Genomic DNA, 23,210 nt, shown 5'->3' with positions numbered 1-23,210 from the left:
GCTTTCATGTATGAGTAAATATGTTTGTGCGTGCATGTGTGTGCCATTGATTATTCTTTGCGCTAATATAATTTGTTTGGTAGCTTACTGATGACGAGCTTGTGGAATCCGCCAGAGGTTGGAGGGTGCGGCTAGTAGGCTAGCAGCGGCGAACGCTTTGCGTTTCGGCAAACTGACTGCTTTCGTGCAGCAAACGTCTTCGTTCGTGCATCAGTTGTTTGTCACATGTTCGACGTGAATGTTCATTATACATACATACGTTGTTTGTTACAAATTTCCAAATTAGCTAAGCAAAAAACGTTTTTTTTTCTGTGTATTATGCAGCATTTTCACTGCGAAAAATACGATTTTTCACGAAAAAACGCAATTGTCATATAAATAAAAATCAAAAAATTGTGCAAAATTAATAAGTTTAAATGCGAAATAGAAGACCAACCTTAAGTGAAGGAACTAAATTGTTTATTGTTGTTCGATTCGTGTAAGTGCGTATTGTTTATGTGTTTGTAAAACAACAAAACAAGTAAAAATAAATAAAATCATATATAAATAAGTCAAAAAATGCACACACGTTGCGCTAGTCTTTTCGTAGAAAAATAAAAACGTGCGCGCGTGCTTCACCAATAAGTTCAAAGCCGAAAAAACCAACGCTACAAATAAACTCTCAAAGTTTAGTTCGGGGCAAATCGAAAACAATAATAAAACATTTCGGCTGCAACAAAGGCAGTGAGTGCGAGTTCGGAAGATAACCTTCAAGAAAAAAGTATGCACCTATTTTTTATGCGTAAAATATTTCAAATAAGTATCAAAAATATTAATAGATAAGTTAACCCACTGGGTATTTGTTTTCTTCTGTTGAACGTAAATTAGACTATGTTGGTTTTTTGCTACTGTTCGGCCTTGTTTGTTATTGCAACGGTATCAGCGATTTGCTTACTAAATTAGGGGATTTTCTTATTTTCAAATCAATTAATTCAAGCATTTGGATGAAGTACACTTCAAAGGCTGCGTAATCTACCGGCAAACGCCGAATTCGAACAACACAACAGCGTTTGCCAGGACACCTTACATACTGAAATACACGCGCATCAGCGAACAGGTGCAAAGAGCACCTACAAACATTAGGGAAGGCCCGCTCCAAATATTGTTTTCGAAAATGTATGTTTTTGTTTTTTGAAAATGGGCTCTGGAAAAATGTACGTTGAATACTTCTAAACAGCTCCAATAATTGTCGCTCTTCAATTTCATCCGTCTCTTATCTCCATAACTACGCCGTATGATGGAAAAAAGTATGCATTAATGTTCGCTCAGTTAAAAATGGGGGCTTAATGGAACTAACAGACTTCCAAGTTTCATCTTTCATGCGTAACGAATCCATCTGCAGAATTGCCCGACAATTGTGGCCGAGTCCCAATGCTAAACGCATAGAATCTCAGCTGAGCAGAAATGAGTGTACCTTAGCACACTGGTTCCCCTTATAACAAGGCTCTGTCTATTATGACAGCTAGGCGCGTCTTATGACAGACCCCTTATATGTTTCTATGAATGTATGTTTTGAAAATGCAACTTATGTAAAAAAGTCATAGATTTTCTTTGAAATAAATGAACTCATGAAATAACTGTGAGCCACTGTACGTGCTAGTTAAAAATTATGCATCGCTACTTACAGCCAATAATTACAGCCACGGGTGGACATACAAAATACTGAATTTAATACCATTTCTGTACCAGAACTGTTTTATATGAATTCATTGAGTTTTTTTTCGGTTATTACATTTGAATGTTTAAAAATATTTGTTACTTGAAACAACAACGAAAATATAATTTTTAAACTGTGAACTTTGTTGTTTCACTGTGTATTGTTTCGAATTGTAATTTGCTATATATTTAATTAAATTTTTTGGGGTAATTTATTTTCCCTGCCTAATCTGCTTTGCCCTCGACTGCCAATCACCTGGTTGCATATTTGAAATTTTTTAATCATTTCTTTAAATAATTTAGAGGAAAGAAGCGGTAAATCAACACACAAAAAAATAAATAAATAAAAATAAAACAAAATAAAAATATATGTGAGATAAGTGTTTTCAAGTAATCCTGATAGTAGCCTGCACGCCGATAAAAACAAAGTGCGTTCTAAAATACATTTTGAAACGCAAATACGCAAACACTAACAATAGATTCATATAAACATATGTACATGTATATCATTACTGAAAAATTACTATAAAAGAAGGAAACGTTTAAAAGACAAATAACAATGAAATGCCAACTAAAATTCAAATCAGTTTACCGTAAAAAAATATGTAACAATTTTGCGTAAACGAGTTGGCGCTCGCAAAAAGTCTGTAACGAGAAAAAAAAGAAAAAAAAGGAATATGTAAAAATATATATGTACATTGTTGCCATAACTTCCCACCTAACGCCGCTAGAAAAAAAGGCGGCCGTTGATTCTGCAATGCACCCACTCGGAAATTTCGTAATGCATCCCTGCTTTTGCATCTCTAAGAAATTATAATGCCATTTGCGCGCGCCGTATTGTAGCTGCCAAATAAGTTCCATAAATAATAAATATATACACTGGAAAAATATATTTTTATTTATTATTTTTAATTTTTACAATAAAAAGTAACCACTATTCCAGTTAATATAACTGTAAATTTTGCACTTAAATTCATATTTTCCTAAATGCCACCAAAGAATCTTGGTAAATAAATAATTGAAAACTGTGTTTATTTTGCTTTTGGCCATCAGAATGTGTGTTCAATGTTATGGCCTCTGGTGACGGTCAAGCATTGTTTGACAAGAACTTTATATGTGTGCGTGTCGGGTGCTTGACGCTAATATCTAAAATTTTTGATTTTTACCGACAACAAGTATGTGTGACACGACGCCACCCGACTGCACTAACACATACAAAGCTCAGTCAAGCATGCTGTATCGTCACCAGAGGCCATTATGCTAATAGTAATTTTTAAAAATTTTAATTCAAATTCAGGAGTGCTGTATTGTTAAGTGATGAATTCAAACCGGCGTTGGCTTCGATTGGTTACAAAAAGAAAAACTTTATAATTTTTGTACTCTAGTGAGGAACTGCAGTGGAAAGTTAAGAGCGAAATTAGAAAAGAAAAAGATTCCAAAGTGTCGAGTACTGATGAACACACAGGAAAATTGGAAAATGACGGAACTGAAGAAATTAAAATAAATTTATTTCAGGAGTTAAAAAAAGAGTTACAAGGCTCATAACGAGGAAGTGCTTTTATAGTTTGCTCAGAAGGCTGTGATGTTTCAATGTCTTCCAAAACTATTTGGAAAAGTGTCGCTACTGCTAGTAGAACTGTTACTCCAGGTTCTTACTTGGATTTGAATAAAATTTGTGTGTCTATTGATATTGGCAATATTTGTTTTTAACTTTTGCAAAGTGTCTTCAAAAAAAGGGATTCACAAAAGATATACATAAAAATGAAGTACAAGACGCCATTAAGCGCTCAAATGTCGAATTTAAATTAAAAAAATATATATATTGTACATATTTGGAGCAAGAAAGTTTAATTGCAATAGATTTGTAAACTACATTTTATTTTCCGTGTATTCATATACAAGGTGAAGTCCAAAATAAACAAAACTGAGCTAAAATAGAAACGACCGGAGCTTTGTTCTGATGACTTCGAGTTTATTTATTCAAAGTAGTCGAACATTTTCGAAAGAGTGTTTCAGGTCATTGACCGGAATGTATTTCAGGATGTCGGTACAAGCCTTTTGGATGGGCTCTACGGACACAAAATGTTTTCCTTTCATGGCTAAATGCAATTTTTCGAATAGGTAGAAGTTACAGGGAGCCATGTCAGGCAAATACGCGGAGTATAAATCAAGAGTGGATCGATGAGATTGTGCATTATCATGCAATCAGTGCCAGCTTCCTCCTTCGCGGTATTCAGGGCGACTTCACGAATGCGATGCAACAAATGCTTCAAAACGCCAAGATGGAAAATTGCATTGACGGTTTGGCTTGTTGGCACGAACTTCTTGTGGACAGTCCCCTTGAAATCGTAAAAACAAATGAGCATCGACTTGATTTTCGACTTCTCCAAACGCGAGTTTTTGAGTGGTGGCTCATCTGGGGCCTTCCATTCGGCACTTTGACGCTTAGTTTCAAGTTAATGTTGGAAATACCACGTTCCATCACCAGTTATAAGGTGGAAAAGCAAGTTCTTGTCTTTTCTCGCCTTTTTAATGAGGTCTTTCGAATGTTGAATTCTGAGCCATGTTTGGTCCTCAGTTAACTTGTGCGGAATGAAATGTGCACAGACCTTTCATAAGCCCAAATGATTAGTTAAAATGCGATAAATCGATGTTTTGGAGATATTCAACTCCGATTCCATGAATTTCTTTTTTCATCAATTTAAATGTTTCGGTAAACGTTTTACCGATTTTAAAACAAAATTTGATATTAGCTCTTTGTTCGAAACTCATAACTTCGCTTCCACTGAACAGAATGTTACCAAGCTTTCACTGGAAGGCAGCTAGGGATGTAACTTCCAACGCACTAATTCATTAAAAAGATAATAAAAATAAATAAATAATTGGCGCGTACACTTCTGTTAGGTGTTTGGCCGAGCTCCTCCTCCTATTTGTGGTGTGCGTCTTGATGTTGTTCCACAAATGGAGGGACCTACAGTTTCAAGCCGACTCCGAACGACAGATATTTTTATGAGGAGCTTTTTCATGGCAGAAATACACTCGGAGTTTTCCCATTGCCTGCCGAGGGGCGACCGCTATTAGAAAAATGTTTTTATTAATTTTGCTTTCACCGAGATTCGAACCAACGACCTCTCTGTGAATTCCGAATGGTAATCACGCACAAACCCATTCGGCTACGGTGGTCGCCAGATAGCGCCATGAAAAACCTTTTATGACGCCAGTCTTGTTTATTTTGGTCTTCACCTTGTACAGTCAAGGACTAAAGTTTACTTACAGCACATACAGTGCTTTTAATAACTATAACACAGAGACTAATTCACAAGTTTTGACGATTTAATTGTGTCTTATTTATCCTTGTCCTTAAGTCCTTGACTGTATGTATTAATATAAATAAAATATTCAATAAAGGTAATATATTTTAATATGGTTATATATTTTAATGCATTCGACAGAAGACATACCAGAATGCATAAACACGCTCAATCAAGAGAGGCAATGAGATTGTATAGAGAGAAATTTAGAGGGTAGGTAACGGAAAATGAGATTACAAATGAGCGAATGAAGTGAATGTTCATTTATAGTAAACATCATTTCCTGCCTCACCCTGACAGGATCATACTTCATAAACGGATACATGAATTTCCTAAGACATCGCCTTGTGAAAGAAGATGCATCCTGAAATGTAAGGCGCTAATTTCGCGTTAACTCAACATCTCGATACTCATGGCAATATTGACAATATTTTCAATGTGAGCATTGCCTTGTTATGTTATTGTCAGTTTGAAAAAGTCCCAAATTAAGCCAGTGTGGTGCGTTCGAGCTTTTGATTGTTTGATTTATACGATGATGAGGAAAGGAGGATGCTAAGAGTCTGCGTGAATCCTCTTTTGCAAAAAAGGGAAATGTACAGCCTGAACAACTAAAATTATCAAAGATGCTGCCCATGTGAGCGTCATAAAAAATACCAATTGGCTGTTGAAAGATGCATAATGACACCCCATTGCTTCATAGATGTTAGTAATATATGACTTGAAATATTTCATGACAGGAATTGCAAACTTCATACAATTTGCTCTCCCGATTGGCAATTTCATTGAAATTGACCACTGGATGTCATCAAAAATTTAGTATCGAGACGTTAAGTAAGCGAGCTGTCACTTGCTTTCGATTGCCATTTTTGTAGTCTGACAGGAATTTTCTCATTTCGCCGTATCTATCGTCGAGTGCGAGATGACGGCACTACAAAAAGAAGACAAATTTAGAAAGAATTCGAGCTTGCAATAGAATCGTCTGTCGCATTCTGCATATTTTGAAATTAATTGATTTATACCAGTAGTATGAATGGCTTTGGAGTTTTAAAAATGCCAACTATCATACAAGCGGACTTTTGAATTTCCTTAAATATTGCGCAGGATTGACGATATGTTGCATATGAAAAAACCTATGTTTTAAAATTCCTAACCAAAAAACAAAAAAAAAACTAAAAAATTTAGCGTCTAACGCAAATGACTATCACCAAAAAGGCCGATATACTTCTGGGTACATGACTATGCATGACCACTTCCGACTGGGCAGCTGCGCCTACCTAATAAATTTGCACATATACATACATATGCACAAATACATAGATACATATATGCATGTATGAATACAATACATGCGCGTTTTCGCTATATAAATTTTTTTTTATTTTTCCGCCTCTTTACCATGTTTACTTATTGAATTGCTTTCCTCGGCTTATTTTTTCTTAAGCATTTGCTCTTATTTCTTGCCTTCCTCTTTGAACGTCCCATAGCTATTTTGCCGCCTTTAATTATACTGAGACATCGGCACCATACATCCACCCCTTATTGCTGCAGATCCTATGTCTTTTCAGATATTTCCTCTTTTTATTTCTTTGTACACAGCAATCCACTTACTTATGTACTACAGTGACTTTGAAAAGTTTAATTATGAAATACAATTTTTTTTTGGTTTATTTGGCATTATTCTTTGTGTTACCATGAGCACATTTGTTTACTTTAAGGGGTTATATACAGTTGGAAGACCGAAAAAGCGAATTTTCCAGAATGTTTTCTGAGAAAACTTTTAAATTAATTGATGTAAAAATTTGTGCACATATTATGTTATTTTTTAATTGTATTTTAAGAGTTAGTATTAGTAAAAATATTTATTTGGAGAGTAGCTACAGCTGATACAGGAGCTCCTCTCAAAACAGACGTTTTGGGGTGATCACTATATCTCTGAACTGGATCCTCTGAAATTAAAAATCAAACAGATTTCGTTAAAGTAATGTTAAATCTAGTAATTAATCGAAGGAATAAGGAAAATAATTTTTTTTGACAAAATAGCGGTTTCTTAAAAAAAAAAAATATAGATTTTAGACCATAATTTCGGTCTTAAATTGCTTATAAAACAAAAAAAATATTTATCGGTGAGAAAAAATCTTCGATTCATTACTAAAAAATATATGTATTTAAGAAGCTCGTATTAAAATTTGAGACTGATTGGTTTAGCCGTTTTCGAGTAATGTTGGTCAGCGACTTTGAAAACATCATTTTGAGAAAAACGCGTATAAAGTTTGCCTTGTATTTTCAAGCACTCTGAAACGCCTTTTCAAATTTGCGTGTAACTTTGAAAATATTCACCGGAACGATATTAAAATTTCTTTGTGTATTCTTAAATATATGTACATTAAGAAAAAAAAATCAAGTATTTGAAAATTCTAACTGTATATAACCCCTTAACACTTTAAAGGACCGAGCAAAGAATCGAATGCTATTTTAAATCTTCTTATGTCACTTTCCTCGGAATATACAAAAAAAAAAACTTCCGACTGCCTTGTATTTTACGAGGAGGACGTGTTGAGACGTTTAACACTAAAATTCGACGGAATCCAATTCAGTCCCCGTTTTATATATCTATATGTAGCCACTGGCATTTCCAATAAAATTTTAATGGCGAAAATTCATGCTACTACAAAATCCACCGATTAATCTGATTTTGCACCAGACGTTTAATAAAGGAGTTTCTGCGTGAACCGCCGATATTCATGTGCTATATGGTCTCTTGATATATCCTAGCTTTATTTCTCTCAAGAAAGTTGTGATTGATAGAGACAATCGTTTGTAACAACTGTTTATAGGCCTGTCACAACGGGTATGTGGCCGCAAAGCATTTGACTGACGTGCGATGTAAAACGTACCGCCGAGCCACAATGAAAGTATTGCGGCATACGAACAAAAACAAAAAACAGATGTGCTTGCGAAAGCAAATATTTATTATATTTCGTTGTGTATAAATAAACAAGTTTTTGTTGCTTTTGAAGCTAAAGAGGGTTTTAAGAGAATTTATGGTAGTCGTGGCCGGTGGGTGCGACCATAATTTTGAGTTCGGAATGCACATTCATTTTTCAGGGCAACTTGGTTAAGCCTAGCCTTTTCTCTATTCCTTTTTACGCTTTTATCGAAAAGGCAAGAGCGCATTTAAATTAACTCAACTAATTTAAATTGCATTTATTTTCTGCATTTAATTTCATGCAATAAAAATAACCATCGATACAAATTTTTGTGATACAAAATTATTATTTTTTAAGCAGTTGTCCTTTTCGCTGCTGCAAAAGTAGAAGGTTGCCAGTTTTTGTGCTTTTCGTCATGGCGTACGGCACGCGCCTTTGACTCAAACACAGATTATTTATTTTGCTGTCAGTTAAATTCTTTGCCGCAACGGACCCATTGTGACGGGCCATTTATTTGCCATGTCTTTGCTCTATGTGACAGACAATATTGGTATCGGAAATATTGATCGCAACCTACTTTCAAGAGTCAGATTTTACTTAATTTACGAGTGTATGTCTCTAAGTCGGATCTTTCTTAATTTATATGCGTTCTCGATTATTGCACCTGCATCTGCCGCTAACAAACGAGAAGTCTCAATCCAGGTTTCTTCCCTTATTAGATATATTCGTAAATTATGATTTTTCTAAATAATAAATAGAAATATATATAGAAAGAAATATAAAGTTTTTGTTTTCAAAACTTGTTGAGAATGAACCAGATGTCATCTCCATGAGCTTAGTCAAGGAGTTTCCTGAATTTATTCGTATCGTTCAATTACAGAGAGTATTAGCAGGGAAGATCCACATCTACATATGTATTTGCACTTTTCTTTCGCGGGAGTGGAAATGGATAGCTTGTACATTAGTGACAAATTAACCATAATAAAACTCGGTATTCGTGAAGCAAATCACTCAGGTTGAGTAAAAAAATTGGAATGTTACTGTTGATGCTATTTATTCTGCTAAGTATTAAATAAGGAACCGTTTGTGGAACAACATCAAGACGCACATCACAAACAGGAGGAGGAGTTCGGCCAAAGGCCAGGTATTTTTATTTTTTATTTTTTGTAAAATGAAAATAGAAAATAGAAAAGAGTGATGAAATTGCGTAAATGACAGTGGGATTTCGAGAGTAATTTTAACATGACGTAGTTTTAGAGTAGCCACGAATGAGATCTGAGAGGAAAGTGTCAAAAAAATAAGAACAAATTATTGCAAACGCAGAGGGGAACATAAAGAAGAGTTGCTTATAAACAAGAAAACGTAAACAAACATCAAACTACTATTGCTTTCAAATTCACTCAGTACTGAGATATGCGCAACCTTCTGCATTTTTTCAATGATGACTTGGATGGGTTTTCATGGAGACTGGGGATTACAATACGATTGAAAATTCAAAGAAAATTTTAAGCATAACGTGTAATGTTAAAAAGGAAAATTTTAGTAGTAACATGCTTTAAAAAAAATGTTTACATGGGGGGGATAGACCCATCTTAAAACTGAAAACCGCACCCTCTTGAGGCTTATAGTTTTTAAGTAATTTAATGTTAAAGTTGTGTAATTTAGCGAAAAGTTGGTGTTGCCTCACCACCGGAATAAAAACGAAGTTCGTATGCAGAGATGTTCAGTGAAGCTTTGATTGTAAATCTGCAGTATTTTTGCTGTAATTTAAAATTGAGAAACATTTTTGAAAATATAAATATACAAAAAAGCGTTCAGTAGAGAATTTGGAATAAAAACAGTGCGATTGTCTGGATTATGTTATGCACTGCACATATTTAACTCATCGAAACTTAAAAACAATGATATTAAAGGTATTACAAAAAATAATAAAGTAATTATAAACCAAAAATTACGTTTCATAAGTATATTGTATTGCTTCGATCAGTTTTACAAACGGGTCCTCCTGCCTTTTATGAACAGATTTTCTCCACAAAATTCGATTATCATGTCTGCAAACGAAATAGGGTGATTGTAGTTGCCTTTATTAAAAAACTTGTTTCCTTTAAAGAAAATAACCCTCATTAGTCCAACTCCGACTAAGCAATCCACAGTATTTTTGCGTAGAACCTCTTTCCACGTGGGCGGCCTTCGGCCGCGCTTCAAAATAATAACCCTCATCAGTCCAACTCCGTCTACGCAATCCACAGTATTTTTGCGTAGAACTCCTTTCCGCGTTAAAACAATTGACCCAAAATTAAAACGTCATATGCGTGTGTGTAGTAAGGAGGCACAAGAACCCCCTTCTCCATCATTAACACTAAACGGAAATACTTCATTTTTGTTCATATTTTTGTTTTCATTTTTAGGGATCCGGCAACTCTTGTTTAAAATTGGAAAGTGAATATATGGGTAAATTCATTTGCATTTAATTTTCATTAAAATAATTCGAATCCAAGTACAAAAATAAGTTAGAACACGCGTGTGAGTGTATATTTTAAGTGAAGTGCCGAAAAATATATATATAGAGAAGTTCCCGAGGGCACTTTAAAGGTAAATGATTACCAAACTATTATTTCCCGAATAATTGGGAGTTATAGAGATTGTTGCTGAACCACTCCCTAACATCTCCACAAAGTTTCATTAATTAAGACATTATAGTTTGCCTAATGTTGTTAAAATATTTATCCACAAAGAGGAAAAGTTCGGGGTATACAACGCATGGTTCTTTACGCAGTTTCATTTTCCATGATCGTTTTGCAAGTCACTGTACAGAATGTGTTATACAAACATATGTACCTATATTCATGCATATGTCTTTTATTCATACTTTCTTTCTCTTCCGTCTTTACACCTATACACACACGTAGATTGTGTGTCTAGTGCACTCGTGTCGCAAAAGTGGCAGATACGTTTGATGAAAGTAGTGTAGCTTGTTCGTAGACGTGTTTCCATAGATAGGCTTATAGCCCGCCAGACAGACCGGCCGACCTACTCTGCATGTAGTGGCATAGCACCGTTGATCTGATTAGACAGTGGCAATGGAAATAAAGGAATGAATGAAACAAGCGGCATACAAGAGAATATTTTTCACATTGTTTATTTGCACATTTAAGTGTAGAAGAGTGCGTAAAACGTGAACGAAATGGGTGTGAAAGAAGTTGCGCGACACAAAGTTGTGAAGCTATAGAATTTGCGAGAGAGTAACTAATTCTAGAAAGTTTGTAGTGTTTACATGCACGAAGTTGAGAAAAACAAGTAAAGATATGAAAGTAAATACATACACTTGCCAGAAAAAGTATCCGTACCCAAAGAAATGAAAGCAACATATTAATAAATTCATTGTAAAAAAACAAAAACATTTTAAACATTTATGAAAAATGTTTAGCCAGTATTTTTTCTACAATTTCCATACATTTTTCCTAAGTACATCTTTAAGTCAGATCCATTTCGTGAGATCCAAGTATAGCAGCAAATTCTTCTTTATCTCTATGTCTGCGATTTCATTACTTTGCTGTAGGAAAGGTTTACCGAATGAGCTAAGTATTGTTCAGGCAAAACCTGGACATTTGCATAAATAGTGGCAAATACTTTCTTTCATTTCCACTAATACGACCCGTCCTTCCATATGGCGCAGAAATATGGACGCTGAAAACAAATGATATTCATTGGTTGCTGTGCTCCGAACGGCGCGTCATAACAATAGACGACACCTACCACATTCGCTACAACAATGAAATCAAAGACATTCTTTAAAGACAAACTGTAATACGTTTTGTCAAACCCCAACGGATTAGATGAACTGGGCACGTATCGCGCATGGCGAAATGCTAGGAAAGCTTTTACTCTAACACCAATTGGAGGAAGAAAGAGAGGGCGCCCATGAAAGAGATGGTCAGATGATCTTAAGGAAATGAATGTACGCAACTAGATAGAATAAAGTGGAGAAAAATTGTTGATGAATCGATGGTCCACCACGGACTGTGAAGCTAAGAAAAAGAAAAATAAATGTTGTTTATCCTTTATAATCTTACATGTTATGTATCACTGCTCTTTCAACGGATATTAATTCCGACCAGTACAACACCCATGCCCAAATTTAGTACAATCGGAAAGGGCCAATGAATACTTTTCTCTTTCGCCTGCAACTTTTATTATTTGACTATTGTTTTGCTTCGATCTTAAGTATTTTTCTCGAAGAAATTTTGCTTTGCATTAACTTTTGTACATGAAGTAAAAAATGTAATAATAATTGAACAGATTGAAAACTTTTAAATTTATAGAATAAAACCTGATATGCGAAGCATTTAAGTCTCAAATGGAGAGAACTGGGTATCGTTCTTAAGGGGTCCCGGTGGACTAGAGCTCGAAAAAAAAATTAAAAAAAAAACACATAATTATACCAACAATAAAATGGGCTACAAAACTCTATACCCAGAATTTTTCTGAAAATCCTCACTAAAAAGATTAAAATTTTGGATGAATATTTTCTGGTTTTTTTTTTTTTAGTTTTGTAATATACAAAGTTGGAAACTTCGAGTTATTCGATTTTTGTTAAAAAAAAACAATTAAAAAAAAAACCAAAAATTAAATTCAGTATGACATATTTTTTTATTCCTTTTTTTAAAAAACTATATTTTAGACCGCGTCTTTAAAATATTGAAACTGAACTTAAGGAATCCCGGTGATCTAGAGGTCGAAAATTGAGTATATTTTTCAGGATTTTTTTTTTGAATAAAAAAAAATGAGAAACGACATTTAAATTTTTTAGACTTTTTATTTAACTTCTCTTACATACAAAAATAATTTTTTTTTTTTATATTAATAATTTAAAAAATGGCGAAAAATTGGCCCTGGACGGTGTTGTCCATTTTGGCTCTTCTATTTATCTGACACACAAAAACCGAAAAAAATATTAATCAGTATAACTGAAGCTGTGTTCCGTACTAGAAAAAAAATTGACAAAATGGCGCGGTTTTGAATTTAACACTCTAAAAATCGGGGTTTTTTTCAATTTTTTAATAAAAAAAATACGAAATAATTGAAATAATAGTTTTTTTTTTTGACAGATAATTGCATTTAAAGTTTTGACCATTTACTATAAATGCGACCTTTGATGCCACCGCGTGACAAATCTGACTCTACCTGCTAAAATGGCTGTAGAATCGAAAATACTGGAAATATCCTTCCGAAAATTGTATATGTGTATATTCTTAAAAGCCTTTACTTTCGAAATATCAAAAAAAAACACGATTTTTTGAAAATTCTAGACCACTAGGACACCTTAAGTACTTTTTAACGCCTGTAAATATTTTCGTTTGCCGAGTGAACTAATCATTTAAATCACCTTAATTTACTACTTCCTTCCATTCTCAAGTGCCTAAGAGTCAACAAAAGAAATACCTTACTCCTCCAGCCTTTTTGATTTGACATTGAAACAAGGAAACATTTAGTACAGTCTTTTTAAACAAAGCTTCTATATTAAAATTATGAAAACAAATAGATTTCGAACAACTTAAAAGCGGCTTACAAAATGAAGCGAGCAAATTTTTTGAGAAGTTAATTAAAATGAATTAACATGAAAGGTCACGTTTTACTTTTCACAGAGGAAAATCAAAACTTTAGTTGTTATCAGCCGCTATCGCGCCCTTGTATGTACGAATGTATGCACGAGTTATCACTACCAACGTGATACATTCACATGAATACGAAAGTGTGCTTAATTGATTTAGAGGCACCTTTTGAAAATAATGCATGAAATCATCCATCAGAGCTCTAATTATATAGTAGGAGTATATGTAACGGTTTTGAAAACATCCGCCAGTTTGCGTCATTTCGAATTGTTTGTGTAAAGTTTTGTCATGAAAGTAATAGTAGCGCTCACAAGAGTTGATAAGATAACAAAAATTTGATAGGCACATACATTTGTATGTATATATAAAAAAAAAACCAACAACAAAAAATTAGGGGGAGCACATGACGAGGCTAAACATACCACACAACAACAAATGCTGTAGTTGTGGAGGAGTGGGGGAGAAGGAAACTCCTTTTCACAATCTTTGCAAATAAAACTACGAGCTTTCGACGAACTATTCCTCATTGACATTGAAGAAATTATAGGTTCCCTTTCTAGACCCAAGGAAGTGGTTATTGGAAATAGCCTTTCTTGAAAACTGCGTCACCAAAACAGCAGAGGATGATGGTATTCAAACGCCGCCAGACGCTAATTAAGTGCCCCCCAGTTCAGGAAACACAGCCACACAGACAACAACAACAACATAATATAGATGATTATTATTAGTGAAGAAAGTTAAATACGAGTAATAACACAAACTGTATTATGCGCCTGTTTGCTTTACTTCATTTAAAAGCAAAAGAAAATCCATGAATGAATGTTGAAAGGGTATAACGACTTTTCGCTTTAATACAGTAGAATAATGGGTTGAAGAATTTAAACGCGGTCGTACAAGTCCTGAAGACGATCCACGTCAAGGACGTCCAAAAGCAGCAACAACACCAGAAATCGTAGAAAAAATACAGAATATCGTATTGGAAAATCGTGTGAAAGATAGCCCGAGGCATCTTATTGGACATCGTAAGCAATATTTTAACTGAAATATTGGGTTTCAGAAATCTGTGTGCACAATAGATGCCGCATTCGCTAACAATGGAAGAAAACTCACATTCGCATGCGACTTTCTCAGCAACATTTAAGGCGTTTTCAAAAGGATAAAGTGGATTTTGTGCGTCGATTCGTCACTATGGATGAGACTTGGGTCTATCACCATGGGCCTAAATCAAAACAAAAAAAAAAGCTATAGAGGGGAGTGAATCTGGTTCTTCGGTTAGAAACGAGTTTGTGTCTAGAAATCGGCCAAGAAGGTTTTAGCATAATTTTTTTGGGCTACGAAAGGAATTTTGTTTTGTGAATTACTTGCAAACTGGTAAAACAATAAATTCTGAATATTATTGTAACCTTTTAGACAAGATGATAGAAAAAATTCGTGAACAAATACCAAGTTTGCAAAAGAAACAAAATATTTTTCATCAGGACAATACACCCTGTCACAAGATCATTTTGAAAATTGCTAAAATCCATGAAATAAACTTCGAATTGTTGGAGCATCAACCGGTCTTGAATCGACCCTAGGCTGTTGGCGTAGACCTTCTCTTTCACCTTCCCCCAAAGAAAAAAGTCACAAGGTGTTAAATTACAAGATCCCGGGGGCCAATTGTGATCCCCTTCGAGATATAACACGGTCCGGAAACTTTCCCCGTAAAATATCAATGGTGTCGTTGCTTGTGTGGCACGTAGCGCCGTCTTGTTGAAAATAAATGTTGTCCAGATCAATACCATCCAATTCCGGCCATAAAAAATCGTTAATCATCTATAATCTAGATTATTCAGGTGAAGACTGTATTTTTCACATGCATCAAAATAATATTCCATGTAACGGTAGTTCCCACCTGTAATACTGTGCTTAATTTATTTGTGCACTTGAATAGAGGCCCTAATCAAATAAGAAAAAATAATAATAAATATAAGAAGTTTTTTTTTTTTTAACATTAGAATTCGAATCAATCTTAAGGATCGCAATCCTGCTTCTGGAGTTCTTACCAAAAGAGACACTTTGTTTCACTTTAAGATCGAAAACGTTTGGACTTCGACCAATCTGAGGTCAAGACATCGATTTGTCCTTTTCCGCGATCTGACAAAACCTGCTTTCACATTTGATTAGAATTAAGAAGTTTTCGACCAAACACCAAAGTGAACCAATAAATCAAGCGCAATATTACAACTGCTGAAGTTTTACTGCTGGAAAATACCGTACCGAGCTAGAACGCGGTAAAGCAATACATCGAGAAAGTACTACGGAACAAAAAGTTTGACCTCGACACCATTGTAACAAAGCCAAGCCGCAGATAGAGACACAAGAAGACGAGCGTATAGCATGAAAGCTGGCTACAAATAAGGTGAGTCCAGACGTGGGTGAATAGAATTGGTCCTGTATGGATGTCGTTCTGCGCCCTCCTGAAATAATATATAGGAATCAGTTCCGAGAAGGGTGTCTTCCCAGAAGGAGAGGAGGGATCGTTTAGTGGCCACACCACACGACGCAGTAGATGACGGTCGCTGTAAGTGCGAAGGCACTTTGAACCAAACAAAAAAAAAATACCGTTAGATAGAATAACATTTTAATGCATGTTTAATTTCGAGCAAAGTATAGACTTCACTTGAATTATCAAAAAGAACCTTGGATTATTAGATCATTTTAATAACAATTTTATACCATAAAAATTTTGCCCCTAATCAAGTGAACCGGTCTGTACTTTTTTAATGATACCTTAGAAGTCCAAGATTATTTGAGTTATTCAAGATTTCCTTAAACCCATCTTGCGAAAAAAGTCACAGCTCTCATTAAAAATCTCAATATTTTGATTTCGTTCATAAAATTTTGAAACATTTTACGTAGTCCCTTTAAACTTCAACTCTTCAACATTTTTTTAAGGGGCTTAATTTGAATTTTGAAGCACTAATGTACGTACACTTTTAACAAAATGCAAATGTTTGAAAACGTCCCTATATAAATTTTGCGCGATTTATTTTCTATAAAAAAGACACTTCATAATGTCACTTTTCATTACGTAAACAACTGATAATATAATGTACATACATAGGTGTATTAGACCATCTATAGATATACATATATTCTATGTTTGTGGGTATGTATGTACGCGAGAATGATAGAATACACGGTGGTATACATATACATATGAGTAATAATATAATTATTACTTATTTTTAAACTATATTATTGTATTGTACGTATGTAGCTTTCCTTTCGTAAACACATTCGTAAATGTACATGTAGGTATGCACATTCACTGTTGAATTATGTGCAATCAACCGCCTCGGCCCTGCGTTTTAGTCAGACCTGTTTTCGCCAGCCGGCAAATTGCCGCATTGTAATCCACATTCGTGCAAACATATTCGCTTACATACTATACTTGGTATATGTATGTGAGTATGTAAATGCATATGTACATACATACATACGTCGGACGACAGACAGATTGGCACGTGAAAAATAATATTAACAGCAACTTTTCATTACCAAAGCGCCGGCAAGTTAAGTTGTTTGGTGTTGCTATTCTTATACCCACGCACTTGTGCCCAAGGGTATTAAAATTTTGTTCACCTAACGGTGGCATTTAACAGCGTAAAGGAATTGAGACAGATGTAGATAAATATAAACGAAAATGCATGAAACAAAGAAAGAATTTTTTTGAATAGCGTTCGGCCCTCGGCAGGCAATAGCAAACGCCCGAGTGTATTTCTGCCATGAAAATTAATATTATTATTAACATGGTCCAAAATTACAATCAAAATCGTAACTAAGAACTTTTGTTTTTTCACTCAGACGCAATTAAGTCCATTGTACTGCACTCGGGTTCCCTCTATAATTTTCTTTAAATCTACTCGACCTGCGAAAAAATCTGAGTAGATCTTGTGGTGCCAAGGAGGCAAGCTGGCCGCTGCTTAACACATCAGTGCCAAAGAACTCAAGCCTGATTCGAGCGAAGGCCGGCAAGACGCACAAAAAGTGGTCCGCCGTCTCATCCTCCTCCCTACAAGCTAGGCAGAGTGCACTGTTTGAAATGCCCACCTTAACCTGTCATTAGTCTAACCAGCCGCCTACACTCCCCTCTGCTTAGTGACAAGAAGAACTGCGACAGTCGGTCGGATATGACAGGTAACATCAGACTTGTCCATCTGCAGGCTCTCTCAGCCTACAAGCTCGCTTGTTGGTTAGAGTAAGTAAGAACTTAGTCTATCTACTAAAGATTTACACAAATCACGGGTTTTCTGCAAGAAATTGCAATACGCTAAATGATTTGCAGGTCTTCGTATTAACACACCTCCACCAAGTCAATTGAGGGCGGCCCCTATTTTTGGTGCCTTGAGGGTTCCACTGTAAAGCTGAGTGAGCTACTTCGTCCGGATTCTTTCTCAGTGTGTGTCCAATCCATTTGTATTTTCTGCGTATGATCTCCTGTTCAATTGGCTTTTGCTTAGTCAATTCCATAGTCGTTGGTTAGAGATGGTTCGCGGCCACCAGATACCGATAATACGACGCAATCATCTGTTTACAAAAGACTGTAGTTTTCTGATGGAATCTTGCTTTAAACGCCAGGTTTCCTTGCCTTAGATTTGGACCGATTTTACGCAGGCATAAAATGTTCTAATTTTCGTTATTCTTTTAAACGCTTTATTCGGCCACACACGCGATAGCCCAGCCAATGTATTGTTCGCTTTGTCGATCCTGCGCTGAATGCCCGACGCTGTACCACCGTCAGCAGTGAGGATGCTGCCGAGATACTCAAATTCATTTATATCTTCTACTATTTCTCCATCTAATGCGAATTGTGTGCTGTTGCTTACATTGATTCGCAAAGACTTGGACTTATGTATTTGTGCCAAGCTTTAAACAGTCGTTTGACATGTTTCAAAGTCTTTCAGGTATTTCGTTAAAGGAACTACTAACTAAAGCGATGTCGTCAGCATTTTACGGGTCACATAGTTTTTGATTTATCTTCCAGTTTATGCCACCTCTGGTGTTCATTTGCAGAACTATGTCTAGAGCAGTTATGAAAAGTAGGAGGGAGAAATTGGAATACGAATGGCTCCCCACTTCATTAGATTCGATATATTTTTGAGATTGAAACACCCCAAAAAGGGTGTTCGCTCCGAGCTCCTCCTCCTATTTGTGGTGTGCGTCTTGATGTTGTTCCACAAATGGAGGGACCTACAGTTTCAAGCCGACTCCGAACGTCAGATATTTTTATGAGGAGCTTTTTCATGGCAGAAATACACTCGGAGGTTTGCCATTGCCTGCCGAGGGGCGACCGCTATTAAAAAAATGGTTTTCTTAATTTTGGTGTTTCGCCGAGATTCGAACCGAAGTTCTCTCTGTGAATGGTAGTGAGGCCCCAACCCATTCGGCTACGGCGGCCGCCCTCTTTATGTATATGGATTAAATTTCCGTTCGTCCGCCCCTCTAATGTTATACATAAGTTGTAAGCTATAACTCCTATCTGCTTTGAGTTTGTTTGATTCCAAAAACTTATAGCCAGACAGAATTTAATTTTACTAAAATGTGCGCGTGCATACATATAAAGCTAGATCCGAACCGAGTTTGGCTTTCCTTACTTGTTCTATTTAAACGCCATAAATGTGAGTGGAATGTGCAAAAACAAATCTATTTCATCAATTTTGCTTCCAGTATTAGAAAATATATTTGCAACTCGTAAAATGTTGATGAAATGAAAGGTGCTTTGACAAGCAAAAAAAAAAAAATATTTTGCTTTCAATATTAGGGGTTTTCACTCCGAGCTCTTTGAAATTGTATTCGTCATTCGTTATCTTCTGTCGTGTATTTTGTTTTTGTATAATTTCTGATTTACCGAATAAAATTTTAACGAGTTACCGAGGGCAGGTAGGTTTGGCAGCCGCATCGCACATAGAGACAACGATGCCACTTAGACCACGGAATGGGTCCGTTGTGAGCCGCTGGGCTACATTTCCCTTTCCATATTGCACCATCCTGAGCTTTTGACAAAGCGTAAAAGGTTGTTGATACCTAAAGTGTATAGATTATCTATATTCGTTAAGAAGTAGGATTTTAAAAATCGGTTTCTGCTTCTGGCTAGAGCCGGGCATGTGCAAAAAAGGTGTCAATTGTTTCCAATTCCTCCTCATTTCTGCAGCTACGACAAAAATCATGCGTGTAAACGTCTAATCTTCTTGCATGATTTCCTATGAGACAATGCCCTGTGAGGGCCCCTACTAAGGTCCTGATTTGAAGTCTATTCAGTTTTATAATACTCTTGGACAGACGTAAATTTAGCCTTGGCCATGTTTGCCTAGCAATTTCACAGGTGTTAACGCTAATCCATCTTTGATTTGCAGACCTGATTAATGCGTCCTTAATGAGAAGCTTACAAGTTGCGAGAGGTATCTCCATAAGATAACTGATGTCTGGCATACAGGTACCTTCTCTTGCAAGTTGGTCTGCCCTATAGTTCCCTGGTATATCTCTGTGGCCTGGGACCCAGCATAATATTATACGATATTGTTTGGTCATCTCATTTAGAGATTGGCGACAACGTAAGACACTCCTTGATGTTGTTTGGAATGCATCCAGGGCTCGTAGGGCAGCTTGGCTGTCTGATAGAATGCAGATATCCGTTGATGATATTCTGTTTATCTTTAACCATTTTAAGGCTTCATGAATAGCGTTTATTTCCGCTTGAAAAACGCTACAGTGATCCGGTAATTTAAAGGATTCACTAATAGAAAGCTCTCCGCAAAATAACCCTGATCCTACACCGGTGTCCATTTTGGATCCGTCCGTGTAGATCTTAAGGGGTGTGTTGGGTGTTGGATCTTCTTCAAGCCATTCCAGTCTAGAAGGGATTTTCATTAGGAAATTCCTTTCGAAGCAAAGAATGGGAGGGTGATAATCACAGTCACCGGCTATATCCGTGTAGGAGTCTAAAATGGTTGAATGTCAATGTGTGACAGTTCTCCATTGTGAGTTCGCTTTGAGCCTTAAAGCGGCGCAGGCCGCTGAGTATTTGCAGAAGAGATCTAGGGGTGGCAGATGTAGCATGATGTCCAAAGCCATGGATGGCGTGGTTTTCATGGCGCCACATATTGCTAGTTCCGCTGATCTCTGCACCTTATTCAATAAATTAGAATAGGTTTTTTTCTGCATAGCACACCACCAGACAACATTTCCATATAGAAGAATGGGTCTGACGACAGCAGTGTAGAGCCAATGAGCAACCTTAAGTGGCAGGTCTGATAATGTTGTAAAGGATATCTTATCGAAATTCATTAACACATCAGTTGATTGCTTATTCGCCTTTATACAAGGTGGCGCAAAATTAATCATCCAATTTTGTTCTTGAATAACTTTTTAACAAAACAATAGCGCATCAACATTTTGACTATTTTTTCTTTATTCCTCATTATTTTTTTATCAAAGTATTGTTCATTGTCTAACAAAATCCATATAAAATCATATAAAAAATACAGATAAATGTTTTTTACATGACTCAACTTTTTTCGTCATTAATATTATTTATTAATTTCAATTGCAAATTTTACACCACCGTAACCTATTATAATTGTGTCCTAAAACGGGTTTCCCAAGTTTTTTCCAAAAACTATTGCATTTTTTTTTTTTCAAAACTATTTGGCAACCTTAAGAAATTTGCATATGAGTTCTAAGAAAATTTTATTATTAATTAATTTTTACTTGATAATAGGAGTTTCCCGTTGAAATAATGTCTGGAACGTGTACAGACATTTTGTACCTACACTTGGGCGACGCAAAACAATGACCGTAAATGTGCTCAGTTTCTTCTCACTCTCACTTCTAGGAAAAAAGTATAAAACATTTGATTTCGTAACGAAACGTTTTTTTGTCACTTTGTAAACAAATTTTGTTGTTTACTAATTGTAAGTATGTATGTATGTAGATACAGTAGGTTCTGTTTTTATGCGGCTTTTTTTATGCGGTTTTGAAATAGTGCGGTTTTTTTTTAAATTACAAAATGCATGTCGACCTATCGGGAATTGTACATATAAACAAGATTCTAAACCAGCTAAGCAAAAACTCATCACAGATTACATCAGAAATGCTAACCCTACAAGTATGGAACCGCCTGCATCACCATCCAGATCAGACGTGTACATTTCCTCAAGTGACGGAAGTGATTTTACGCCAAATCCTAAACGAATGCACAACATGCGGGTATTGCCTGATTCTATTTCTGACGATGTAAATTTATTTTGCGATTCTGACGTTTCTTAAATAAAGATATAATTTTCAAAAATACAATATTTTGTTTATGCGATTTTATTTAATTATTTAAGATTCATGCGGTCTATGGAACGTATCTATAGTTATAATATGGGACTAGCGATTTTATTATATTATTTCAGATTTATGCGGTTTTAGCACTTTGAAACGTATCTATAATTTTACTATAGAACTAGTAGCTTTTTTTATGCTGTTTCTTGCGGAACGTATCTACCGCATAAAAACAGAACCTACTGTACATAATATACAATTGAATACATACATATATTTGAATATTCATAATGCGTCAGCAGTTAAGACCCGGCTTGTAACGTTGCTGTTGACCGCAACAAGGGAATCACCTTTTATTTGAATTTTATTTATGAATCTTATACATTTTTGAACTTATGGGTGGGTTTCCATAAATACTCATACACAATGGTGATTATAAAAACTGCAGCGCTGGCTTCTGAATTTCCCATAATATTTTAAAGCAAGACGCAATTTGCAATAAAAAGCTCACATTTAGCTCTTGTGAGGCTAATTTGCTAAGACAGAATGTTCTGGTAGATCGCTCAAAACCAACCAACAAATAAACAGGAGAATAAGTTTGAAGAATCGATTCAAAAAAGCAATGGCGATAAGAAGTGAATTCAGTATACATTGAAATGTGAATATTAGCGTTCAGGCTTTGTACTGAAGGCTTAGGGAATGTGGATGGTACGGATGACGACGGCAGAGGTTTAGATAGGCCTTGAACGCCATCAGATGGTTGGTGTATCCATTCCACATTACGAACTGGTGCCGTACATTCTTTTAGCGTTGTGGGGCGCCTATTAACGCTTTGATTTTATCCGCTGTGCTTTTGAGCACCCTAATCATATCGCAAATCATACCGAACGCTGTACGTTCGGCTGATGATCGGCAAAAAACGATTATTAAAATGGATTCTAGAAAACTTAAGGAAAGTCTTGTAGTCGGACGAAAACAAGTTCATTTATCTGGACGCGGATAATCTACCGAATGTTCGAAGCCTAAACTGTGGAAGATATGGTAATAAATGATACATGAATAATTGTGTAGTGAAAAAAGTGTAGTTTCCTGAAGGTCAGACCATCAAGCGTTGTATTATATACTATAGCCGAGGGCCCCATGGACCATTTTGCACGAACTGTAGCGCTCAAAAGTAGTTACAAATTGTTCAAGACCAACTAGTGCCGACCATTAAGCAACATCAGCTATACCTGACTCGTGAATTTATTTTTCAGACCAATTCTGTGCCGTGAGAATATCCAAAGTAACTAGTCAGATCATCACATCAGTATCCGTTTACACAACAACCCCTAAATTGGAGGAACAAAACAGGA

The 23,210-nt window shown here is 35.7% G+C and overlaps 1 protein-coding gene across 5 annotated transcripts in view; it reads left to right on the top strand.

Annotated features, from left to right (window-relative positions):
* The first annotated feature begins 219 nt into the window (after positions 1-219).
* The window catches only part of LOC128866234 (putative uncharacterized protein DDB_G0286901), a 125,523-nt gene continuing 102,532 nt past the window's right edge, over positions 220-23,210 (top strand). For 3 of the 5 annotated variants that reach the window (XM_054106808.1, XM_054106809.1, XM_054106806.1), the window contains exon 1: positions 220-760. The gene's annotated coding sequence lies outside the window, so the exon portion shown is untranslated. The remainder of the gene's footprint in view (positions 761-23,210) is intronic. The other 2 variants (XM_054106807.1, XM_054106810.1) reach the window with 2 other exon arrangements.

This window comes from Anastrepha ludens, chromosome 6, assembly GCF_028408465.1.
Source record: "Anastrepha ludens isolate Willacy chromosome 6, idAnaLude1.1, whole genome shotgun sequence".
Classification (NCBI taxonomy): Eukaryota; Metazoa; Arthropoda; class Insecta; order Diptera; family Tephritidae; genus Anastrepha; species Anastrepha ludens.
The sequence above is the reverse complement of the archived record's forward strand: the minus strand, read 5'-3'. Positions and strand labels throughout refer to the sequence as shown.